The sequence below is a fragment of the Euprymna scolopes genome, chromosome 9 (assembly GCF_053919585.1).
Source record: "Euprymna scolopes isolate OS-2025 chromosome 9, ASM5391958v1, whole genome shotgun sequence".
Classification (NCBI taxonomy): Eukaryota; Metazoa; Mollusca; class Cephalopoda; order Sepiida; family Sepiolidae; genus Euprymna; species Euprymna scolopes.
The window spans coordinates 114,846,520-114,861,519 of NC_136490.1; the positions used below are offsets into that span (position 1 = coordinate 114,846,520).

General features: G+C 29.4%; 1 long non-coding RNA gene across 1 annotated transcript in view; it reads left to right on the forward strand.

Moving 5' to 3' along the window:
- Window positions 1–15,000, forward strand: part of LOC145284805 (uncharacterized) — a 212,462-nt gene that overhangs the window by 2,021 nt on the left and 195,441 nt on the right. The window contains exon 2 of the long non-coding RNA XR_013868885.1: window positions 2,124–6,549. This is a non-coding gene — a long non-coding RNA (uncharacterized LOC145284805). The remainder of the gene's footprint in view (window positions 1–2,123; window positions 6,550–15,000) is intronic.

Consider the following 15,000-nt stretch of genomic DNA (forward strand, 5'->3'; position numbering starts at 1 on the left):
ACAAATATAATACAATAAAACAATAAGACTGTATAGTAACTTTACGGACACCCTGTATATATATATATATATATATGTGTGTGTGTGTGTGTGTGTGTGTGTGTGTGTGAGAGAGAGAGCCCTCCACGTCTTGTACTCGTGTTTCTATCATTCACACTTAAGAAGACCGAAGGATTGGTCGCAAGTATTGTGCTTATGAAAAATACGTTTTCGTTTTATCTTTTTATTTTTTTTTGTTTTGTGAAAGACTTTTTGTATTCCTACACGTCAACAAATAGGAAATAAATACAGAAGAGATATAAACATCTATATATTTTCGTAATGATTTTTATCCATATATATATATATATATATATATATATATATATATATATATATATATATATGCATGCATGCATGCATGTATGTATACATGCATGTAGGTATATATATATATATATATATATATATATATATATATACCTGCGTACATACATGCATATATATATATATATATATATATATATATATATATATATATATATATATATATATATATATACAATTTGAGGTTTCTATTTTCCAAAGGTAGGTTAACCAGTGAAATATAACGCGGTTCATACGATAGTGCTCAATACAGAAGTACAGCAGGTTACATTTGTCTTTACATAAGCAGTAGTTTGTTGCTACACAGTCATGAACATGTTTCGGTCTACTAGTATTTACCAACTAGAGACCTCATCAGGCAACAACCCTTATTTCCGAAAACGTTTGAATTCCGTTTTCGGAAATAAGGGTTGTTGCCTTATGGGGTCTCTAGTTGGTAAATACTGGTAGACAGAAACATGCTCATGACTGTGTAGCAACAAACTACTGCTTATGTAAAGACAAATATATATATATATATATATATATATATATATATATATATATATATATATGATGAAATTAAGCTGTGAAATGAAGGTCCGATGATGGGACAAAGCTATCAGGATAAAAAAGCTTTTCCCGATTTAGAGGAGTAAAGATTAGAATATGTATTTTTAACAATAAAGAGTAAAGATACGTAGGGATTTTATTGATTCATCCAGTCGATAAGGGTCATAGAAAAGAGAATAGGGGAGAAACCGCTATAGGACCGTGTATTCAGAAGCTAAATGCTTCTATCAAGAAGGAGAAAAAGTCAGCATTATACAAGGACGTACATATACAGACACAGATTTCCAAAACAAATAGAAAAAGGACACGAACATGAGAAGTACGTCAAGACAAACGTAGGAAAAATCTCTTTTTAAATATTACAATATATGTACGTGTGTGTGCATATATACATATATATATGCGTGTGTGTGTGTGTGTGTGTGTGTGTGTGTTTATACGCATAGTGTTTATACAGTTAATGTATGCAGAAAATAAATGTTTTATAATTTCTAAATTTAAGCTCAATAAAAATGGATTGCACTTTCAGAGCATATACACCTTTTGTAAACAATTCATATACAAGTATATTTAAATCGCATTTATGTCATTTTATCTCATATACGGTAGGCCTTCCACGTGTTTCGCTGAATCGTTGTCGTAGACCAAAGAACTCATAAGAGATTTACGTAAAATATTGTAACATGTTCCAAAGGATTGTGTGTTTTTCCTATTCCAATATTATGCCAAGTTGGTGCTTGTACCATTTGTCTGCGTATTCGAAGTGCAATTATAGAATTCGTCATATTGTCATATATGTGATTGTATTATTTTGTAGCTAATTTGATATTCGGTTATTACATGGTTTATCATTTCGTCACTTTGTCTGCAGAGTCTACATTTACTCATTTATTTTAGCTTTAATGTAACTTGTATTTACAGCTCTCACTATCGATCCCGTTTCTCCGTTTGTGTCTGTTTTTTAATCATGTCCAAGCGTTTTCGTAATTATTGTCTTGTCATCCTTATAATGTCTCCGTGCAGCTTTTTCTCTTTCTACTTTACTTTTTTTTAATCTTTTTTTTTTTTAACCGTTTCCGATATTGTTTACTTTGACATTGTCTCTCGCTGTGGTCATCAACCTGTCTCTGTTCAGAGTTATATACAGAGTGACCAATTTAGAAGTAGCCCGATACATATATCTAATCTTTCTCTTTTTTTTTCAGATTAAGCGGCCCACTTAAAAATAGCCTCATCTCTCATCTTTCTCTTAACGACAAACTGACACCATAAGACAAAATGCAATTCTTTGTCCAACAAGATTGCGCTTCATGCCACACGTCTCACAGACACGAATTTATGACATGCTTGCGGAAGAGAGAACAATAAGCAAAGGGTTATGGCCACCATGTTCCCCGGACTTGCCATCATGTGATTTTTTTTTTTATCTTTGAGGCACTTTAAAACCAAAAGTTTATGCAAATAAGTCTCACGATCTAGACCAACCAAATGAGAACATTACCAACGTTATCAGGAGAATCACCAAAAAAGATCTACATGCAGTATCTGCCAGCGTTGTTAAACATGACCAGAAACGTGGTGGCGTGAGAGACTGGAGAGGGCGTATCAAGACGGCAGGGTTTTGTAAACTACATTGCGAACTAAGAGGCTTTTAAAAACAATATGCAATGCATTACACACGCGTATTACACACATAGATTTTCATGACAGAACGGACATATATATATATATCTATCTATATATATATATCTATATATATATATATATATATATATATATATATATATATATATATGTCAGGTCATGTCATGTGCTACTGGTACCATGTAACCCAGTACTACCTGCCTCATGGTCGGGTCACCGGCGACTAAACTGGTTCCCCCACCAGACTTGTTTGGTGAGGAGGGCGGCTAGTCTCCCTGAAGGATTAAAAACAAGACCTTTCAAAGGGCGAATGAACTCTTTTTTTGGGTCAACGGCCAACTAGCACCGTGTATATTTGTGTGTGTGTGTATATATGTGTATTGGGGTGGAGAGGGCTCCCGTAAGCCGTGGTGAAGGCAACCTTTCTAGGAGAAGCAAATCTCTGATTTAAAAAAAAAACATAAAGCGGAAGACCATTACCCGCATTAAGCTTGTCTGCAGTTTAATTTGTTGCAGGCTATCTTGCTCTTGCTTGTTGCTGGATCTCAACATTTTGAACCGAGAGAGAGACTTAGCTGTCGTACAAAGCTAAGACTCTGTAACATCATATTTGTATAGATACTCCCTCAGGCATTTGGGCTCATGGATTTTAGATGTCTGAGGGAGTGGCACTCGTCTGACGTTGCAATCATCATATATATATTCAACATAAAGCTGTTTCATGTATGATCGCTTGTGAGACTACATGGTTTTATTAATATCAAGTTCAAAGTGCCAAGGTCTCTTGATCAGTACAGTGTAAGTTACTAAGAAAAACGAGGGTTGGCTCTGCATTACAAGAATTCGAACTAAGTAGGAAAAGAAGCGTGTTCTCATACCCGAAGAAGGTCACAGGTTCCAACGACCGGAACGTTGTGCTTAACACAAACACTGCTATGAATTAGTTAAAAATATTTTTACTTACTTTTCTTGCAAAACTGGACAAACTTTTCAACTTGTATTACTTGGATGAATCGGATTGCTGTTCACATCTTAGATGTCATTCTTTCAACGTTTCAGCCGATGTAACCTACGGCCTTCATAACAGGTGTAAGTGCTAAGTCAAAATCAGTTCTGACTTAAAATATACTGCGGCTTGAATGTTCAATCCTGATTACAAGCGATACTAAGAATACACTTACGAATTACTTACGTGGATTAAATAAAAAAAATTTGGTTCAAAAGTCCGATCAGAGTCCTGAGTTCGCCAAGAAGGTCGGAGGTTGCATCAGCCGAGTATAGCTTCGAAGATGAGAAAGTAGTCCTAAAAATTCTAATCATATAAACAATACAAGTCTTTATGGAAACATTTCTGTTTATTTTGTTTAATCACAGCAAGTCAACACAATTGTAAACAATTTATGTTATACGATTAATTAAACAATGGTTTCTATTTGGAAAATGGCTTAGTGAAATGACGGTCCATGCCTTTTCCTACAATAATAGTGTGCAAATAATCTTATCCGATAGGATTCGAATCCAGCATAGTCTATGACATAACGCGCGACGGTATACATCATATCAACCACTCACCAACACCTAATTATTACTGCTGCTGTACCTTCTCAATTGAAATGTTCCTGACCTCTCAGATTAGCAGCAAACTGTACCCCTTCAATGTAGAGACCCATAGATGACGGAAATTTTATACATTTCTAGATTCTTAATTTATGCCACCTGTCTAATGATTTCCCTTCCTTCAGCCTATTTTCTCGCCCGGATAAACACGGCAAATTTAAAATGTAATGAGAACAAACATCTACTGCTCAACTCCAAACCCAAATTGCCTCCTCCTCATAAAAATCCAAGAAAATCACAGTAGCTCTTTACGCTTCAACCGCAATATAGATTAGTTTTGGCGAACAAAATTAAAAAAAAAAAAAAACAATAAATTATTAACATATTAATAATTCCTACAAAATGAGTGAAACAATTTACTGATATTTTAATAATTCAAGTAATAAGTGCATAATAATTCAAATTTATTGATATAGTTAATTATTTACTGCATATTATTTCGTTTTAATAAAAAAAAAAACAATCGTATTTCTAAAAAAAGAGTCCAGTTGCAATGCATTATTTAATCAATAAATAACTTACTTTACGCTAAGATTTGAAGAGGCAACATAAGTTTTATAGAAATACTAGCAGGCTGCCCGGCGTTGTTTGGTCGTAAAATATGCATAAATATTATATTTTAATTCATACAGAAAAGGACACATGTGCATGGGAGTATTATTTTTTTTTCTTACAAGATTCACTTCTTGTAAATAAAAAAGAATTCTCGAGTTGAGATCGAAAACAAAACCTGAAGATAATGGGGCAAGTACTATAAACACTAGGCCAGCTTGACACGATCCTTAAAAAGTGTTTTCAAACATACTTATAACTAGGGCAATGACAACAGCATATTCTTTTCATTGTTTTGATTCTCGAGTGTGTATCTGTTGATATCTCATATGCTTTTTTATAGAGTGATGTGGTTCTCGGTTGATTAACTGTGTCTAACTGTGTCGGATATATACTAGAGAGTCAAAACAATGAAAAGAATATGCTGTTGTCATAGCCTTACTTATAATCTACGGAATCTATCATGTGAAGCATTCACGCATGCGCATTCGTGAAACAGTTGACAAACAGATAAAAATCTGATGACATTCACCTACCGATTTTTTTTCAATTTTGACTCCTTAGCAACTCTTCTTTCCAGAAGAAAACGGATTACAAACTTTTTCACATAAATGAATTCACTATATACCAATTTTTTAAGTCCGTGGATCAATAATGCGTTGTGTATATAGGTTAAGAAGTGTCCCCACACTGCGTACAAAATTTAATGAAAATAAACCTCGGATTATGTTTATATATTACTTAACTGCGTGTACAGTTATTTGCTTAATTTGTTTAAATGTGTTTAAAATTATATTTTTAATATTCTCACGTTTACACACACACACACACACACACACATATATATATATATATATATATATATATATATATATATATAGTAAGTTATAAACTATATATGGCGATTAAGCTACATTGAATATTCCGCGTTTCATTCACTCTAGGATTCTTCAGGCTTGAGCACTGAGTAAATACTTAAAGTTTACGCATAAATTTATACTTTCGTATTAATTTATGTGAGTAAATGAAGTAGTTATATATATATATATATATATATATATATATATATATATATATATAGAGAGAGAGAGAGAGAGAGAGAGAGAGATTAGCATAAATATTATATCGATTTATTTTGGATGAAAGTTTAATCCAATCAAATATAGCATTTGTTTTGAATATAAATATTAACCAGAGAAAAAATTTCGGACTATTATTCTCATCTTGAGTGTCATTTTTACAAGGTTTTGGTCGATGTAATCTCTGACCTTCTCCGGGTGTACTTTGTCAAACTTGGCAATATGTTTTCGGACTCGGGAATTTGCATGAAATTTTCAGACGAACCCCTTTATTTAATTCACGGGAGCAGCATGCTCTCGATCTGCCAACTATGCCTGGATGGAAATCTTATGTTATTCGCAATTGTATTTTCGGTCAACCACACGTGGGATTGAACCCTTAATATTCAAAAGACTGTCACATTTACAATTGATTTTTTTTTTAGGTATTCTAACAACTACACCACAGATTACTGCGGATTACTAAAGACATATCCAGAAATGTGTGACAGAATGAAAGTCTTTTATTTTAAAATTAAATGAAGGGTCCACTTCGAAATTCTGTTCAAATTATCGAGTGCGAGAGAAAGATTCCTCCGTTCGACAAAATACACCTGAAGAAGATCGGAGGTTAACTCGACAGAAACGTTGTGAAAATTACACTCGAGATGAGAACAGTTTTCCGAAGAATAAAAAAATATACGAATTGCTAAGTCTTATCTAAAATTCACAAATGTGATAAAATTCTTGGCGATAAAATGTGAGTAAAAGTTTTGCGTACAAAATTTAATGAATGTAAACCCCGGTTTACGTTTATATTGGTTAAATATGCGTACAGTTATTTGCTTAAATGTGTGTACATGTTTTTATTTATAAAAATGTTTAAAAAATGTAAGCTTTTGTTTAAATTTGTTTCAATTTATGAGTTGAAATACATTTAAATTTCTCTGTTTAAATGCATTTGAATTTATCAGTCAAAATGTCTTTGAATTTACCAGTTAAAATTTGTTTAACGTTATCTGTTTAAATTCGTTTGAATATATCTGTTTAAATGCATTAAAAGGTACCTGTTTAAATACGTTTAAATTTATCTGTTTAAATACGTTAAAATGTATCTGCTTAAATACATTAAAATTTATCTGCTTAAATACATTAAAATTTATCTGCTTAAATACATTAAAATTTATCTGCTTAAATACATTAAAATTTATCTGCTTAAATACATTAAAATTTATCTGCTTAAATACATTAAAATTTATCTGCTTAAATACATTAAAATTTATCTGCTTAAATACATTAAAATTTATCTGCTTAAATACATTAAAATTTATCTGCTTGAATACATTAAAATTTATCTGCTTAAATACATTAAAATTTATCTGCTTAAATACATTAAAATTAATCTGCTTAAATACATTAAAATTTATCTGCTTAAATACATTAAAATTTATCTGCTTAAATACATTAAAATTTATCTGCTTAAATACATTAAAATTTATCTGCTTAAATACATTAAAATTTATCTGCTTAAATACATTAAAATTTATCTGCTTAAATACATTAAAATTTATCTGCTTAAATACATTAAAATTTATCTGCTTAAATACATTAAAATTTATCTGCTTAAATACATTAAAATTTATCTGCTTGAATACATTAAAATTTATCTGCTTAAATACATTAAAATTTATCTGCTTAAATACATTAAAATTAATCTGCTTAAATACATTAAAATTTATCTGCTTAAATACATTAAAATTTATCTGCTTAAATACATTAAAATTTATCTGCTTAAATACATTAAAATTTATCTGCTTAAATACATTAAAATTTATCTGCTTAAATACATTAAAATTTATCTGCTTAAATACATTAAAATTTATCTGCTTAAATACATTAAAATTTATCTGCTTAAATACATTAAAATTTATCTGCTTAAATACATTAAAATTTATCTGTTTAAATACGTTTAAATTTGACAGCTTTAATATCTATAATCTTCTATTTATCTTTTTTGTTTAAATACGTTTAAATTAATGTTTAATACCATTAAATTTATCTATTTAAATACGTTTAAATATATCTGTAAAAATACGTGTAAATGTACATGTGTAAATACATTTCAATTTATCAATTTAAATACGTTTAAATTTATCTGTTTTAATACGTTTTAATTTATCTGTGTAAGTTCGTTTAAAGTTATCCGTTTAAATGTATACATGTTTATACGTATATACTTAAACACGTGCAAATGAATATGTTTAAATACAATTAAATGTATATGTTTAAATTCGTTTAAATTACTCTGTTTTAATTCGTTTAAACTTATCTGTTTAAATACATACATGTATATGTTTAAATACGTTTTAATGTATGAATTCATCTGTTTAAGTACGTTAAAATTCACCTGTTTAAATACGTTTAAATTTATCGGTCTAAATGTCTTTAAATCTATCTGTTTTAATATGTTTACGGTTTTCTTTTGCTCGAATGTGTTTACATCTATCTTTTTAAATGTGTTAAAATTATTTTCTTTAAATGTGTTTACAGTTATTTGTATGTTTAAATTTATTTCTGTAAATGTGTTTAATTTATTTGTTCAAATGCGTTTCAGTTTGATTGTTTGAATATGTTTAAATTTATTTGTTTAAACGTGCTTACATTTATTTGTTTAATTATGTCTAAATTTATTTCTATAAACATGTTTGAATCTATTTCTTTTAACGTGTTTATATTTATTTGTTTAAATATGTATATATTCATGTTTAAATGTGTTTAAATTTGTTCGTTTGACTCTGTTTAACTTTATTTGCTTAAAAATTTATTTCTTTAAACAAGTATACATTTATTTGTTTACATGCGTTGTAATTAATTTGTTTTCCAGTTTGTAAATTTAATACTTGTAATGTGTTTGGATTTATTTCTGTAAGTGCGTTTCTGTTATTTTTTCCAAATACGTTTATATTTATTTTTTTTAACATGAGTTTTAATTTCTGTTAATTATTTAGATTTATAAGCATTAATATGAGATGAAGATTTTACAGAATAATAAACAATGATCTTTCTTTCCATTTAAAAGTTTTCAAAAAAGAAAAATCTTTCTAAAAATTTTCATATACTTAGCGCACTCTCAAAAAGTATAAATTTAAACATAGTTTACATTTCAAATAAGCAACGGCATTATAAAGATAAACTTGTTAAAATAACAGTTAAATATTTAGTAAAACATTTATATATTTATCTCCATCTTCGTGAGATTTTCAGGATGCGGACAGAAATGCACCAACCTCTTTTTAAAATAGTAACAGACCCAATACTGAACACGCCAGTAAAAAAAAAAAAAATCGAAAAACATCTACTTTAAACGTAAACGACGTCATAATATTTAAGAAACTCGTCTTAAAACGGGAATAGATTCTAATCAAATACCTACCAACTTGCATAAAAAGATAAAACATATACTCGAATTATTTTTATATCGGCGTGTACATACACACACTCACACATACACACACAGCTTAACTTTTATATAAGCAAATATCGCCTGAACATGCTCATGAATGTGTAGTGATATCTTAATGCTCATTTAAAACAAATAAAAACAATATATATATGTAAATATATACATATATATATACATATATATATATATATAAATATATATATAAATCTATATTAATATAAATATAAACATATACATGTATAAATATACAGACATATATATATATATATATATATATATATATATATATATATACATACAGTACTTTTCGCTGTGTCACAGCTCATCAGTGCGGCTAGAAAGGCAACTACCTCAACCTAGGGTCGAAATCCGACCGCCCAAACGACAGTAAAGGCTTTTCACCATTACGCTATAGGGCTGCTGTTGTGCAGGTAGTGAATTAACGATGTTTTGACATCGCCCAAATGCCGAAGTTCGATAAATATATATATATATATATATATATATATATATATATATATATATATATATATATATATATATTGACGATTAATCGGAATTGAGAATTTTAAAAAATTGTAACTTTTTGAGTATCGAAATTGAAAAAAATGTGCGATTTTTTCCATACCTATAATTCCATTTTTTTTAATTTGATTTTGTTTAAAACAAAATCTTTCACTGCTACTAGTACCTATTTACTATGCCTCCCCACGGGACAGAGTTAGACACCAGGGTCGTTTTTTAACGTGGAGAAAAGGTACAAAAATAAAAATTGTCTCAGTCGTGAAGGATTTCTCCTCCACTGAAAGAGAACAAGAAATAGAAGTGCAGCATCTGAAGAACAGATGGTATTTATTTGCTCCCCCACTGAGCAAATTAGGCACAAGGCCGATTTTTAAAGTGAGGAGTGAAGGGGAAATGGGGACCAACTCCCCGGGGAGTAGGGGAGCTGGATAGTGACAATTGGTATGAAGGGTTTCCCCTACATTGACCAAGGTCTTATATGTGGAGTTGCCCCCACATATGGTCTTTGCTTGCAGTATCTGCCGGAACAGATGGTATTTATTTGCTCCCCCACCGAGCAAATTAGGCACAAGGCCGATTTTTAATGTGAGGAGTGAAGGGAGGGGGAAGGGAAAAAGGGAACCAGCTTCCGAGAGGTGGGAAATGGGAGCTGGTTAATGGTCAGGCATGTGGGGTTGCCCCCACATCTGGTCTTTGCTAGTCAGAGCTAGTCATAGCCAGTCAGAGCTTGCAGCATCTGCCGGAACAGATACTACACTTTGATCTTTGCCAAAAGGCCAAGAACATTTGTTGATTTTAAACTACTAGTGAAACAATAATCTAAAGATCGTCCCTTGCAAGTGTTTTCTTTTGAGAAAAGATATACAGATTTAACATGTTTTTTTTTTTTAAGACAACCAGTAAAAATAACAACTTTTTAGTTAAATGTTTAGATATTCATAAAGGAACAAAATCGGAATCGGAATTTGTATCGGAATCGGAAATTACGTACGGAATCCATAATTGTATCGGAATTAAGAAACATGATGGAATCGTCCCATAACAATATATATATATATATATATATATATATATATATATATATATATATATATATATATATATATATATATATGCATATTACTGTATATATATAATAATATCCCGAGGAGATAGATAAAAAAAGGAACAAACCTCTTCGTCTTTATTGTTAGCTTACTGCTGGGTGAATAAATAACAGAATATTAAATATCAGTACAATATTTGAAAAGATATGTGTTTTAATAAAAAGTATGAGTTTCTGAAATAAAATACAGTCATAGTTTTCATTACAGCAAATATATTTTCAAATATTGTACAGGTATTTTATTTTCGATTCATTCATCCAGAAGATGTCTGACAAGAAAGACGAAATCTTGATAGACGTGTGACTTGGTTTGTTTCTCTATGTCTTTCTGTCTGTCTGTACGTCTGTCTGTCTTCCCTCTCCCCCTCTCTCTCTTTATATATATATATATATATATATATATATATATATATATATATATATATATATATATAGCCAGTAGAGTTTAGTTTCCTAGACGTACATCCAATGAAACAACATGTTTGTATAAATAAATTTTATATATATATATATATATATATATATATATATATATATATATATATATATATATATATTCCATATCGACTTGAACAATGATCAATTCATGAATGGAGCTAAATAGTAGTATAACAGTATGTCTATATCAATAAATATTCATTTTCAATTCCGTAGAATATTATCAGTCTCTCTAATTTCGAATAAATATTTTTAAATATTGACTCAACTTTTAAAGCAGACAAAATCCATGTTATTATGTGTTCTAAGAACATCGTTTTCAAATAATTCTTTAAATGAGAAAAGTAAATAAATTTTGTTTTGGTACTCAAAACAAATAAAAAATCCTATTTTAATCCATCACAATGCATGTTGATTTCCACGCATACAAGTCAACCATTTGAGTATTTTTTTTTTTTTTTTGAGTAAAAATTATTACTTTCTTACTTTGAAATTTGAAAAGAATTTAAGCATACATCGAAAATAAATTTTTAAAAATTTGAATATATTTTTAACGAGAGAAAAGATATTTGTTTAAAACTTGCCACTTGTAGGTTATTTTCGTGTTTTATTTAAAAGGGGTATTTTTCCCTGTACGAAATACAAGCTATTTAAAGCAACATGATGTTGCATTAGATATGTGATTTCGAAATCGGAATTGGGGAAAATAATTAAATATTGACTTTTTAGTAATTGGATATTGAATTTTAAAAAAAATTGATAATCTGGTAGATTAGTATCCATTCGATAAATATTCGGTGAAAAAATTGAAAAAAAATAAATAGGGAGGTACCGCTCGTATATGTGAATCAATCTCTGACCCCTCTCCGCTATTAGCACCAAATCGGTTACATTTTCAAGTGTTTTAAAAAAGTGAATAAAAAATTTATTTCATGACAAAAAATATAATTTAAGTCTAACAATAAATTTTATTCAAAATCTGCTGCATGTATTCTTTACTTTTAAATTTAATCTTGTTTAACTGCGTTCGTTTTCAGTTTGAATGGTAATTTAAGAATCATAATATCTTTTGATCATTAAACTACTAGTCGAAGGAAATTGTTATAAAACTATAATTAATTTTCTTACCATAATGTTATTTAAATCTCTATTCATAAAAATAACACAAAAAAGTTTCCAAAGTTTTTAATCTTTTAATACATGAGGATTTTTGCTAAGAATTTCCAAGCCAGTTTAAATGTCATTCTATTTGAAAGCTTCAATAGTTCAACATTTCCGCTAAATTTCGAATAGTCACGAAGTAACTACTATTTAAAAAAAAACATAAATATTACCCCCTTTCAGGCACTGTACTTTAAAGTAAATAGCCATAAAAATTCTTTTTTCTTTTGAAAATATCAAGGCTCCGATTTAGTGAAATACAAACGAATACAACTGCTATATCTTGCAATTCAAGTGGGAGATGTGCACCGCACCGCACCACCGACCGCCGCCTAGCTTCGTTTTCATTGAGAAATACAAGAAAAAATAATCGAGTCGTTTATTCTCAAAATATACCAGATTATAGATAGGACAGATTATAGATAGGACAGATTATAGATAGGACAGGCTTCATACTTTTTATTCCGTTTAAAGAAAAAAATTGTAATATATAAGAATATTTACATCTTAAGATTTAGCGCAGGGTCAAATCAAGATGCAGATGTTTGACCAATGTCGAAATGAAGTATGCTTTTTCTCCAGTTATGAGAGAAAACAATTCCAAGGATTATATCCCCCTTCTGGAGCTGGGACTGTTTTGTTGCCGGTTATATGCAAAGACATTAACAACAATACTGACCGGTAATATTACGTACGGCTGTTATTATATTTTGTAAATATCCATAAAATAACCGTCCCAAGAGAGCTAGATCTAATCTACTTAATAATAATAATAATAATAATTATGTGTGTATGTATGTATGTATGAGTTTTTCTCTATAAAAACATTACCAAAACCCAAATACGTCTACATATACACACATATATAACTGGGCTATCAAAGAGTATATATTTAACACAAGAAATATCATTTTCAAAATAGAAAAATAGAAAAGATATTTATACGTATATATATATATATATTTATATATATGTGTGCATATATATATATATATATATATATATATATAGGAAGAAAGTTATGAAATATATATATAGCAAAAGTTTGTTATGTATGTATATATATATATATGTATATATATATATATATATATATATATATATATATATATATATATGTATGTATAAAGATTGATAATGGCAAATTATGAAGGAGTTTATTGTACTTATCAATCTTTATACTCGTTATTAATATAGCTCTAGGATAAATATACCTATTGAGCTTATTATATATCTATAGTATTATGAGCAGTGTTCTTTTAAAGTATTAATACATTAAAATAAACTTTGCTCTTTAGACTCCAGGTCTAATTCCCTCCCTCTCTCTCTCTCTCTCTCTCTCTCTCTCTCTCTCTCTCTTTATATATATATATATATATATATATATATATATATATATATATATATATATATAGCTCTGCTCACGCATTGAATACTGTTGACGGAAATACAGAAAGTCGATACATAAAATACTATTTCCTTCTAAGAGGTTATGTGCATACATGAATTATACACGCGCGTGCACGCACACACACACACACAAACGCATGTATATATATATATATATATATAATATAAAGCTGAGTCTGTGTGTGTGTGTGTGTGTGTGTGTGTGTGTGTGTGTGTGTGTGTGTGTGTGTGTGTGTGTGTGTGTGGTCACGAATAGACTCTTATATGGTTGGGTATTTTTAAAAACTGATTACATATAATGATAGAAGATGTATCGAGACACAGGGTATGTTTCATCTGGCAGAACGGTAGTTCATTAAAATTGCGGGGTCTGCGTTCAAGCCTGGTCCACAAAGTATGAAAATAAAAAAATTACCAATTTAAAAAAAAAAAGTATGGAAATAAAAAATTTAAAAATTAAAAAAAATATCATTTACAAGTGTTTTTGATATAGATGTACATAATAATACTTTGATAAGTAAGTTTTAAGTTAAATAGGGATGGTATAATAAAATTGTGGGGTCTGCGTTCGCGCCTGACCTCCATGGAATGGAAATAGGCACAAACTTTAATAAAGACTTTTCATATCTATCTGCGTAAGTCTACTTTGATAATTATGTTTCAGTTTGAAGAAATATGGTATAACAAAATTATGGGGTGTTCGTTCGCGCCTGACTTCCATAGAATGGAAATATGTCACAAAGTTTAACAAGGTTTTTTTTTTAATACAGATCCACAGAATATTGTGATAAGTGTTTCAGTGTGAACAGGTATGGTATAATAAATTATGGGGTTTATCTATTTTATTTTTACTTTCATCATATTTTGCTTTGGTTTTGATACACCCAAATTCGAAGCTATCTCTTTACAACCCTTCCTTTTCATAACCTATCATACTTTCATAAATCAGTCCATTTTCTGTAGGCTGTTTTTGAACCAAGTCTACGACGGGTACTTTTGCTAATATATATATATATATATATATATATATATATATATATATATATATATATATATATATATATAAACTATAAAGGCCATATGTACTTTATCATATCATCAGGACAATA